Here is a 9,931-nt window from a genome sequence, read left to right as displayed (position 1 = left end):
CAAACACTTATACATAAGGATACTTTACATAAGGGTGATATTCATAAACCTACATAACACCTCCATAAGCCCATCATGTCAAACCTGGATAAGCAGTTATGTAAGGAATAACACATGATAGATTGTGTTGTTATGGGAAAATAATGAGTGATGTGAGTTATTGGTACCACCCAGAAGTGGATTATTTTCCTATTACAGCATGTGTGTGTTATTCCTCCTATACCACATTGGTTTGCCAGCGATTGCAATTTTTTACAAAACACTTACAACTGACTTTGTAGCCTAGTGTATTTTTAGTTAAAGTCACCTTTGTGTAATTTCTCTATTAACCTCTCTTATGGTAATCCATATCACATTACCTTTTTTAACGGAATTTGACATAACAGAAATACATTGAGCTACAATATCAATTGTCATAATGTTCAAACCTAAGTCAGTATGTGTCATAACACAGCACTCTCTCAATGAAAATCTGTCACCTGAGGTCAAAAAAGGCAGTCTTTATGACAGGCGTTGCCTGTTGGAATACAATAACAAATATACATGTGAGTTAATTCCAGTTGACATGAAAGGATTATGTAGCTGCCCTTAAGTAAAATGTTACAGACTCAATTTTGATTTATATGCCACTTTTAACAATAGACATTGTCTCAAAGGAGCCCTAATAATATCCCTAATGATCAAGCCAGAGTGAACAGTCCCGGAAACAACATGAGGAAGATGTAATTACAAAAGGTAACATCCTCTTCTGGGTGACACTGAGAGTAAAAATCATTACAGTATCGAGTTAAGAGTAAAAGAGTAAAATCCAACAGTTCCAAGTATGTTTAAAGTATGGTCTTAGGGAAAGGTCTACCGTATCCAGGTGAGATTACCCATTAAGTAAGTGGAAGATTGGAGCATTTTGGGGAAGTGCAACTCTTTAGAGTATCCATGTTGTACCATCCACAATAGCAGAAGGTCAGTCACAAGTGCAAAGTCTCCAAGCAGAAGTAGTGCATCAGGATGAATCAGGCAGGTACACTGAAAAAAAAAGAAAATATTTCATAGAAATTAAGGGCAGAATTTCCATGTAAGATCAAGAAAAAATTAATAGGTAATATTAAGTAGGTTTACGCTAAACTCAATAAATAGAAATATGTATATATATATATATATATATATATATATATATATATATATATATATATATATATATACATATATATATATATATATATATATATATATATATATATACCATGAAGAAAAGTAAAATTACTAACATACATACTGTGAACAGCAGTTCAAATCTAAGAAAGAACTGACTGTCTTAAGAAAATGGTGAAATGAAATCTATGCTCTTACAGAATTGTCCATTTTGGGGAGAAAGTACCAACTGTTCAGACAGTATTTCCCTGTTTGGAGAATTGACACAGACAGGCCCAGACAGGCAAGGGTAAGAAAAAGATAACCAAAATAGATAATTGAAATGGATGAGGTAAGATGAGGATACATGATGTGAAGAAAATGGTGGTGAGGAAGATAGGAGGTGGCACTTATGTTAAAATATGATAATATGATAATTAGTGTACTCTGTCATCCAATAGGATGTTGATTTCCTTGTTCTTTACTAAATGAATAAAAATAACTATGAAATGAATAATTCATGTGACCATATATACTCCAATCTTCTGTCTCAACCCTCATAGCATTGAATCCATAATGAATATACAGCATCCATGTTTACTTGAACTCTAAATTATTGTAGAAATATCACAGGAACATTAGAAAGTGGAGGTGAACATGTAAAAAATGTTCACCCTAAACCTGGCTACGCGGGTTCATGAGCAATTGTTGACTGAATAAAATACTTACTTGAGCACATTCAAGTGTTTGGTAGTGATTTCCACCACTTAATTTATTGAAGCAACATGGGCATTATATCAATATGTAAAAACTACATATTTTAGCAAAGTGGAAATTCTGCATTTTATTTAAATACACTGATCCATGAATTACTATTTTCCGGGTACAGAAGGCAAAAGGAGCTGCAGCAGTAGATGTGTGTCAGGATCAGGCACTGTCATCAAATCAGAGTGTACATATAGCTCGACGAAGAGAGAGAGAGAGAACAGATTCTTAGGTATGCTTTTATCATACAGTGGTTCAAAAGAGTGTACCACACATTGCTATTTTGACATTTCTGACAAATACGTATGCCGTAGTTTGATGAAAAGCTAGAATATAACTTCCTGAACATCTCCAGTGGTTGTGCAGGCTTCTCAGTTGGAAGGACCGGGTGGCTCATTTACCTGTCTGTGGATATCAGTTAGAGATATCACAAGCTGCCTTTCTGATAGATGACATGTATAAAGTCAGTGCAGAGAACTGTTACAAATGTATATGAGCAGAACCATCTGAAAGTGCGCTGTTAGCTGAGGAGTTGGCTCTTAATAATATCACTACTCTCTTCTGCGTCGCACCAATTGATTTCTGTCTCTGGAGCTGACTGTGCGTCTAACTCTTCTTGCCAGTGTGTTATTAGAACAAACTAATCTTTCACTGGATGGACCGTTGTCTCACAAGCACTAGACAAGTGTAATCTATCAATCCCTCTCTCCACAATTTGTGCTCTACTGCCGATCCTGCACTGATTGTGAGCCTCAAGTCCAGTATAAAGGACATTGGCCAGGATCAAAACAACAGCTGCTCATTTCAGGCTTCTTTGCACAAGTATGGCTGCAGGCATTTTTTAAAAATCAGAATAGATTTGTATTGATTTTTAGCCTGCTTCATCCTCCACGGCAGGCAGGAGCCCCTCTTCACACATGAGCCAGATAGGTAATGACTTTAATCATGTGGCCGGTTAGGGAGCAGTGCTGCCAATTCCCCAGGCTTAAAGATGAGCCAGGAATCTGCCCACATGGCATTCTGGGTTTTCCTTCACATTACGTTCATTCATGTGGCAGATACTTTTATTTAAAAAGACCTATATGTGAGGCATAATACACTGCAAGCTTGTAAGAAGACCAAAAAGGATCACAGCTTATAAAGAGGATTTAAGGAAGTGCTACAAACACTAGTCATGAAGCAGTAAGGTAAACTATGAATGATACGATTATACATGTCAAATAAGGCTAACATGCAATAAACTGCATTATGTATAACACTGTATATCATAATATACTACTGTATTCTTAAAGTTTACTACTTTATATATTATACGTGTAGTAGATCTATACTTGCTTTGAGTTTACTCTGAAAAATACTTTGAAGCCATTATGGCTGGAGCTAAAATCTAATAACTTGACAATGACACTACTGGGGTTGAGCAATGCATTATATCATGAAGTCTCATTGGTGATAATAAGAATAAATGTGGGGCAAATTTTTACACACTTACACTTAAAGAAAGACATCAGCTCCCTTCGTGATTTCCATTTTTTTTTTTTTAAGTTTTTTGTTTTTCAAATTTGTAATGCACTACTGGCTTCATGCTTTTTTTTCCCTCTGAATACCAAACATGGTAAACAGAAAAGCAATAACTCTTTCCTAAAAAGAAAGAAAGAAAGAAAAAACACTAAGCTTATGGGTCTTTGTTCTGTCATTTTGTTTAATTTACACTTTAATGGGACAATGTGGGCTCAGTCTATCAACTTTTCTCCTCCAAAGGCATTTTGGGGGAAAAGGATGATAGAGTAAATAAGCTGCCTCATTTGTGTTCATTACACCAGTGACTGGATTTCACATCTGTATTACTGCTGATGAGGTGTTATGGATGTGTTAGTGACATGGGCTGAAAAATATAATATAATATAATATAATATAATATAATATAATATAAGTGTATCAAAAGGTATATACTAATATGCTTGTATTACAATTTATCACATGCATAAACCTGTAGGATACTTTTGCTTGTCCTTTTGCAGCACTTACAGATTCGAGTTGTCTCAGATATATCTCTATGAGTTTTGATTTTTGGCATTTTCCTTAATGCAAATTTCTTGACACTTATTTTCAATTGTATTAAAGTCTGGGTAAATATCAGAGATATTTATTGTGCAAGCCTACAACTGGACACAGGTGGATTTAAAATGAACACAGATGTACCCTATTTAACATATTTAGTGTGAGCTCTCAAGACAATTAGTCCTAATTTAGATTGCTAAAAGAAGCGCTGTGTGTGTGTGTGTGTGTGTGTGTGTGTGTGTGGCGTGTGAATACTTATCAATTAAGCAGTTTTTAGACTTTTTATTTGGTAAATAAATCTGAGGGCATCTAAATACTTTTAATAATCTAAATTCACTTTTTTCTGTAGAGAGTCCTTTCAAAATGTGCAGAAAAAAATCCTATTGTAATATACTTAAATTTGATGTTGCAATACTTGCTACATACACACAGAGAGTATATGACTAAGTATATGTCCACATGTATGTAGTAAGTATGTATGTAAGTATGTAGTCACATGACCTTCACAACCAGATATGCTTTCTGAACATCTCTTTCTAAACACATGGGCATTAATAGGGAGCTGGTTGCCCCTTTGCTAGTATAATTGCCTCCACTCTCCAAGGCTTACCACTAGATTTTGTAATGTACAGTAGCTTTGGGGATTTGTCCATTCAGCCACAAGAGCATTAGTGAGGTTAGGCACTGATGTTGGACAAGGAAGTCTGGGATGTAGTCGGTTTTCCAGTACATCCCAAAGGTGTTCAGTGGGGTCGAGGTCATGGCTCTTTGCAGGCTACTCCAGTTCTTCCACACCAACATCAGCAAACCATGTCTTTCTGGACCTCACTTTCTGCAAAGGGGCATTGTCATATTGGAACCGGTTTGGGACCCTTAGCTCCAGTGAAAGAAAAGCCTAATGCTACAGCAAAGACGTTCTACACAAGTGTGTGCCTCCAACTTTTTGGCAACCGGAAGGCCCACATATGGCTGTGATTGTCAGTTATCTTCTGTCTACATACTTTTGGCCAGCTAGCTACAGAAGCTACAGAAAATAAAGCTGGGCATTGAGTGTTTCTGGGTTTGGACTTAGTACCACACTGTGGTGGGATCAACAGGTTATGTTCATAGGTGAGGTTACAACCAAAGCAAAGCAAAAATACACTCAGTGCAGCAACATGAAAATGAATTCTTCATCTCAAGGGTTTACCCAGCTAATAATTATTAGTTATCAGAACATAATCTGAATGTTACATTTCTAGTAAAGTTTGGTTCTTAAAATGTTCAGGGTCAGAGTTTCAGAGTGAACATTTTTTACATGTTCACCTCCACACTCCAATGTTCCTGTGATATTTCCTGTGATATTTCTACAATAATTCAGTTCAAGTAAACATGGATGCTGTATATTCATTATGAAGTCAAGCATTATTACTGCTTAAGCTTTCATAATGTTCATTAGTATTATTTTTTATTGTTACAGCTTAACCTTTGTAGAGCATGTGCAATACATTACTTGAACATTCTGATATTGTTTTCTGTAAAGATACATTAGGCTGAAGGTTGTTCATCACACAGAATTTTCATATCTGTAAAATGAAACTGATATGTTTGTGTGATGCAATTGTTGTTGTAATAATAATCGTCAAGTCAAGTCAAGTCAAGTGGAGTTTACTGTCATTTCAGCCATATACAAGTACATAGTGAAACGAAACAACTTTTCTCCAGAACCAAGGTGCTACATAAGACAACACAGAACGACACAGAACTACGGGGACTACATAAATTAAACATAAAGTGCACAAGTGCAAACGTGCGGACGCACAAGACAGAACAAGACAGTACAATAACTACAACGCCAACCAGTACGCAGTTCTGTTTGAAAGTGACCAAGTGACAATAGTGCAAATAATACAGAGTTTGATATAAATAGCTGAAGTAATGTAAACATAATAGTATTGTATTATGTGTAAACATAATAGTAGCAGCAGCAGCATAAAACATGTGCAAAACATGTGTAAAACATGTGCATGGAAGATGTTCAGTTGTGTGTATGTGTGTATATGTATGTGTGTGTGTTCCTTCCTTCAGTCCAGTTCTAGGTGTTGAGGAGTCTGATGGCATGAGGGAAGAAACTATTGCACAGTCTGATTGTGAGGGCCCGAATGCTTCGGTACCGTTTACCAGACGGCAGGAGGGTGAAGAGTGTGTGAGAGGGGTGTGTGGGGTCATCCACAATGCTGGTGGCTTTGCGGATGCAGCGGGAGGTGTAAATGTCCGAGATGGAGGGAAGAGAGACCCTGATGATCTTCTCAGCTGTCCTCACTATCCGCTGCAGGGTCTTGCGATCTGAGACAGTGCAATTCCCAAACCAGGCAGTGATGCAGCTGCACAGGATGCTCTCGATAGTCCCTCTGTAGAACATGGTGAGGATGGAGGGTGGGAGATGCGCTTTCCTCAGCCTTCGCAGAAAGTACAGGCGCTGCTGGGCGTTCTTCGTTATGGAACTGGTGTTGAGCGACCAGGTGAGGTTCTCCGCCAGGTGAACACCAAGAAACTTGGTGCTCTTGACGATCTCCACGGAGGAGCCGCCGATGTTCAGCGGAAAGTGGTCACTCTGTGCTCTTCTGAAGTCAACAACCATCTCTTTAGTTTTGTCCACATTCAGGGACAGGTTGTTGGCTCTGCACCAGTCCGTTAGCCGCTGCACCTCATCTCTGTATACTGACTCATCGTTCTTGCTGATCAGACCCACCACGGTCGTGTCATCGGCGAACTTGATGATGTGATTTGAGCTGTGCATTACTACACAGTCGTGAGGCAGCAGAGTGAACAGCAATGGACTGAGCACACAGCCCTAGGGGGCTCCAGTGCTCAGTGTGGTGGTGTTGGAGATGCTGTTCCCGATCCGGACTGACTGAGGTCTCCCGGTCAGGAAGTCCAGGATCCAGTTACAGAGGGAGGTGTTCAGGCCCAGCAGGTTCAGCTTTCCAATCAGGTGCTGAGGAATGATTGTATTGAATGCTGAACTAAAGTCTATGAACAGCATTCTAACATAAGTGTCTTTATTGTCCAGGTGGGTGAGGGCCAGATGGAGGGCGGTGGTGATGGCGTCATCTGTTGAACGGGTGGGGCAATAAGCGAATTGCAGGGGGTCCAGTGAGGGAGGCAGCAGGGTCTTGATGTGCCTCTTGACAAGCCTCTCGAAGCACTTCATGATGATGGGTGTAAGTGCAACGGAACGGTAGTCATTTAGGCAGGACACTGAAGACTTCTTTGGCACGGGGACGATGGTGGTGGCCTTGAAGCAGGTCGGAACAACGGTGCCGCACAGGGAGGTGTTGAAGATGTCCGTGAAAACATCTGCCAACTGGTCTGCACATCCCCTGAGCACCATGCCAGGAATGTTGTCTGGTCCAGCAGCCTTTCGTGGGTTGACTCTGTGTAGAGTCTTCCTCACGTCGGCCGTGGTTAGACACAGCACCTGGTCATTGGGAGAAGGGGTGGTCTTCCTCGCCGTCACATCTGGGAGGGAGGCATCACTGTCACAGGCAGATGGTGGTGTCCTGTAGTTTGTGATGTTCTGGATGCCCTGCCACATGCGCCGTGTGTCTCTGCTGGTCTTGAAGTGGTTGTGGATTCTCTGAGCGTGTGCGCGCTTTGCTTCTCTGATGGCCCGGGACAGTTTGGCCCTCGCTGTTCTTAGGGCCACTTTGTCGCCTGCTCTGAAAGCAGAGTCCCGGGTCCTCAGTAGCGTGCGCACCTCTGCAGTCATCCACGGCTTCTGGTTGGAGCGTGAGGTGATGGTCTTGGAGACAGTGACGTCATCAATGCACTTCCTGATATAGCAGGTCACTGATGTCGCGTATCCCTCCAAGTCGGTGAAGTCGCCGTCAGTTGCCGCTTCCCTGAACATGTGCCAGTCAGTGTGTTCAAAACAGTCCTGAAGAGCAGAGATGGCTCCTGCTGGCCAGGTTTTCACCTGCTTCCGAACCGGTTTGGTTCTTCTGACTAGCGGTCTGTATGCTGGGATTAGCATAACAGAGATGTGGTCTGAGTAGCCGGGGTGGGGGCGGGGCTCCGCCCGGTACGCGCCGGGGATGTTTGTGTAAACAAGGTCCAGCACGTTCTTCCCTCTTGTTGCAAAGTCCACATGCTGATGGAATTTAGGGAGCACTGACTTGAGATTTGCATGGTTGAAATCTCCGGCAACAATAAACAGTCCGTCAGGGTTTGAGTTCTGCAGCTCGCTAATAGCCCCATACAGTTCACAGAGCGCCTCCTTAGCATTAGCACTGGGGGGAATGTATACACCGATTATGAGGACGGTAGTGAATTCCCGTGGTAAATAAAAAGGTCTGCATCTAACAGTCACAAACTCCACCAGCGATGAGCAGTAACTAGAGACTAGCACAGAGTTCTTGCACCATTCCGTGTTGATGTAAACACACAAGCCGCCGCCGCGAGCCTTACCGCACAGAGCTGTGTTTCTGTCGGCACGAAACGAGGCTAGCCCGTCTAGCTGAATGGCGGCGTCCGGAACTCTGTCACTGAGCCACGTCTCCGTGAAAACAAAGACGCAGCAGTCTCTGAACTCACGCCACGTAGTTTGCTGGAGTTGGATGTAATCCAGTTTATTGTCGAGGGAGCAGACATTGTAGAGCAGGATGGACGGGAGAGCCGGCCGGCTAGGGTTTGTTTTTAGCCTAGCACAAACCCCCGCCCTCTTGCCGCGCTTCTGCTTTCTCGCGCACCGCTTGCGACGTCCCCTCCCCCGGCCACCGGCATCAGGCGACGCCAAGGGCTGGAGGCCTGGTCGAGATCGCGTAGCTTCTCCACCAGATCATCCTGCAGAGTGGCTGTATTGTTGTGTCTTAAGTTTATAAGTGTCTGGCGGTGGTATACACGAACACCGGTAGCTCCGATGTCCATGTGCTGTTAAAAAGTTGGCCTAAGGACGAAAAAGCACCATTTTGTATCCGGAGTGGCCGCTGCGTGCTACTGCCATGCCGCCATCTTGGATGTAAGTCATCATCATCATTTAGGCCATCTGACTTTTCAAAAGTCAAGGGTCTTCCGGTCCTGATGGCACTCATCCTGTGCTTCCTGGTTTTTACCACTATTAAAGTTCACGAATATTATTCAATTTTTCAAGTATGACCCCAAGGCTAGGTCAGTTTAAGCGTCTGGCTCGAATGTGCATACCCTCAAGTTTATGGAGACCAGCATGGTTGAGCAAATCTATAGTGCCTCTAACAATGACTCTTAAATGTGCACTTAAATCCTGTATAAAGTTTATTTTCAATAAATAAGGCAAGAGGAGCATAACTCCACTTACTGTAATTCATTACATATGACAATATGCAAAGCAAAGTTATATCTCTCACTAACAGAGACTATACAATGTGTATGTATATACTGCACTATTTGTGAAATTAGATGTTCTTATCCCAGTCTACTTATGCTCGTTATATAACTGGGCTATTTTTCAAGAATTAAAAGTTAACTACTTTGCATGAGCAGGTGAATGTAACATCATTTTTGTGGGCATGAAATAATGAGGCGGGCAGATTTGATGAGAAATGGTGGGAGTAACCGCTGCCTACATAACTTATTTTTATTGTTCACTGACTATGCACAAGTAGATTTATATTATTAAGTTTGTGTAGAGGTAACAAGAAACTTTTATGCAATTAGATGCCAAGGATTGAGGGGTTACCACAAATTGGGATTAAATATGGTCCCTAATACGAACACTTTTGCAGTTCCTTTCTTATTGATTGTGCCATGCAGATGGTGGAAGCTACAGGAACTAGGGAAGTTGTGTTTACTTTTGAATGTGTACAGACAGTCTTTGCCTATTGAAATCACCAATAACATCTGTATCAACTTCACTTATATAATAGTGTTACTTCTTAATCTACTCCCTGTAATCTCATCACTGTGCTAAGACAGGTTTCTAATCACGTAGGTTTGGCTGAAGCTGTCTTTGGTCTTGATT

The sequence above is a fragment of the Pangasianodon hypophthalmus genome, chromosome 20, assembly GCF_027358585.1.
Source record: "Pangasianodon hypophthalmus isolate fPanHyp1 chromosome 20, fPanHyp1.pri, whole genome shotgun sequence".
NCBI lineage: Eukaryota > Metazoa > Chordata > Actinopteri > Siluriformes > Pangasiidae > Pangasianodon > Pangasianodon hypophthalmus.
The sequence above is the reverse complement of the archived record's forward strand: the minus strand, read 5'-3'. Positions refer to the sequence as shown.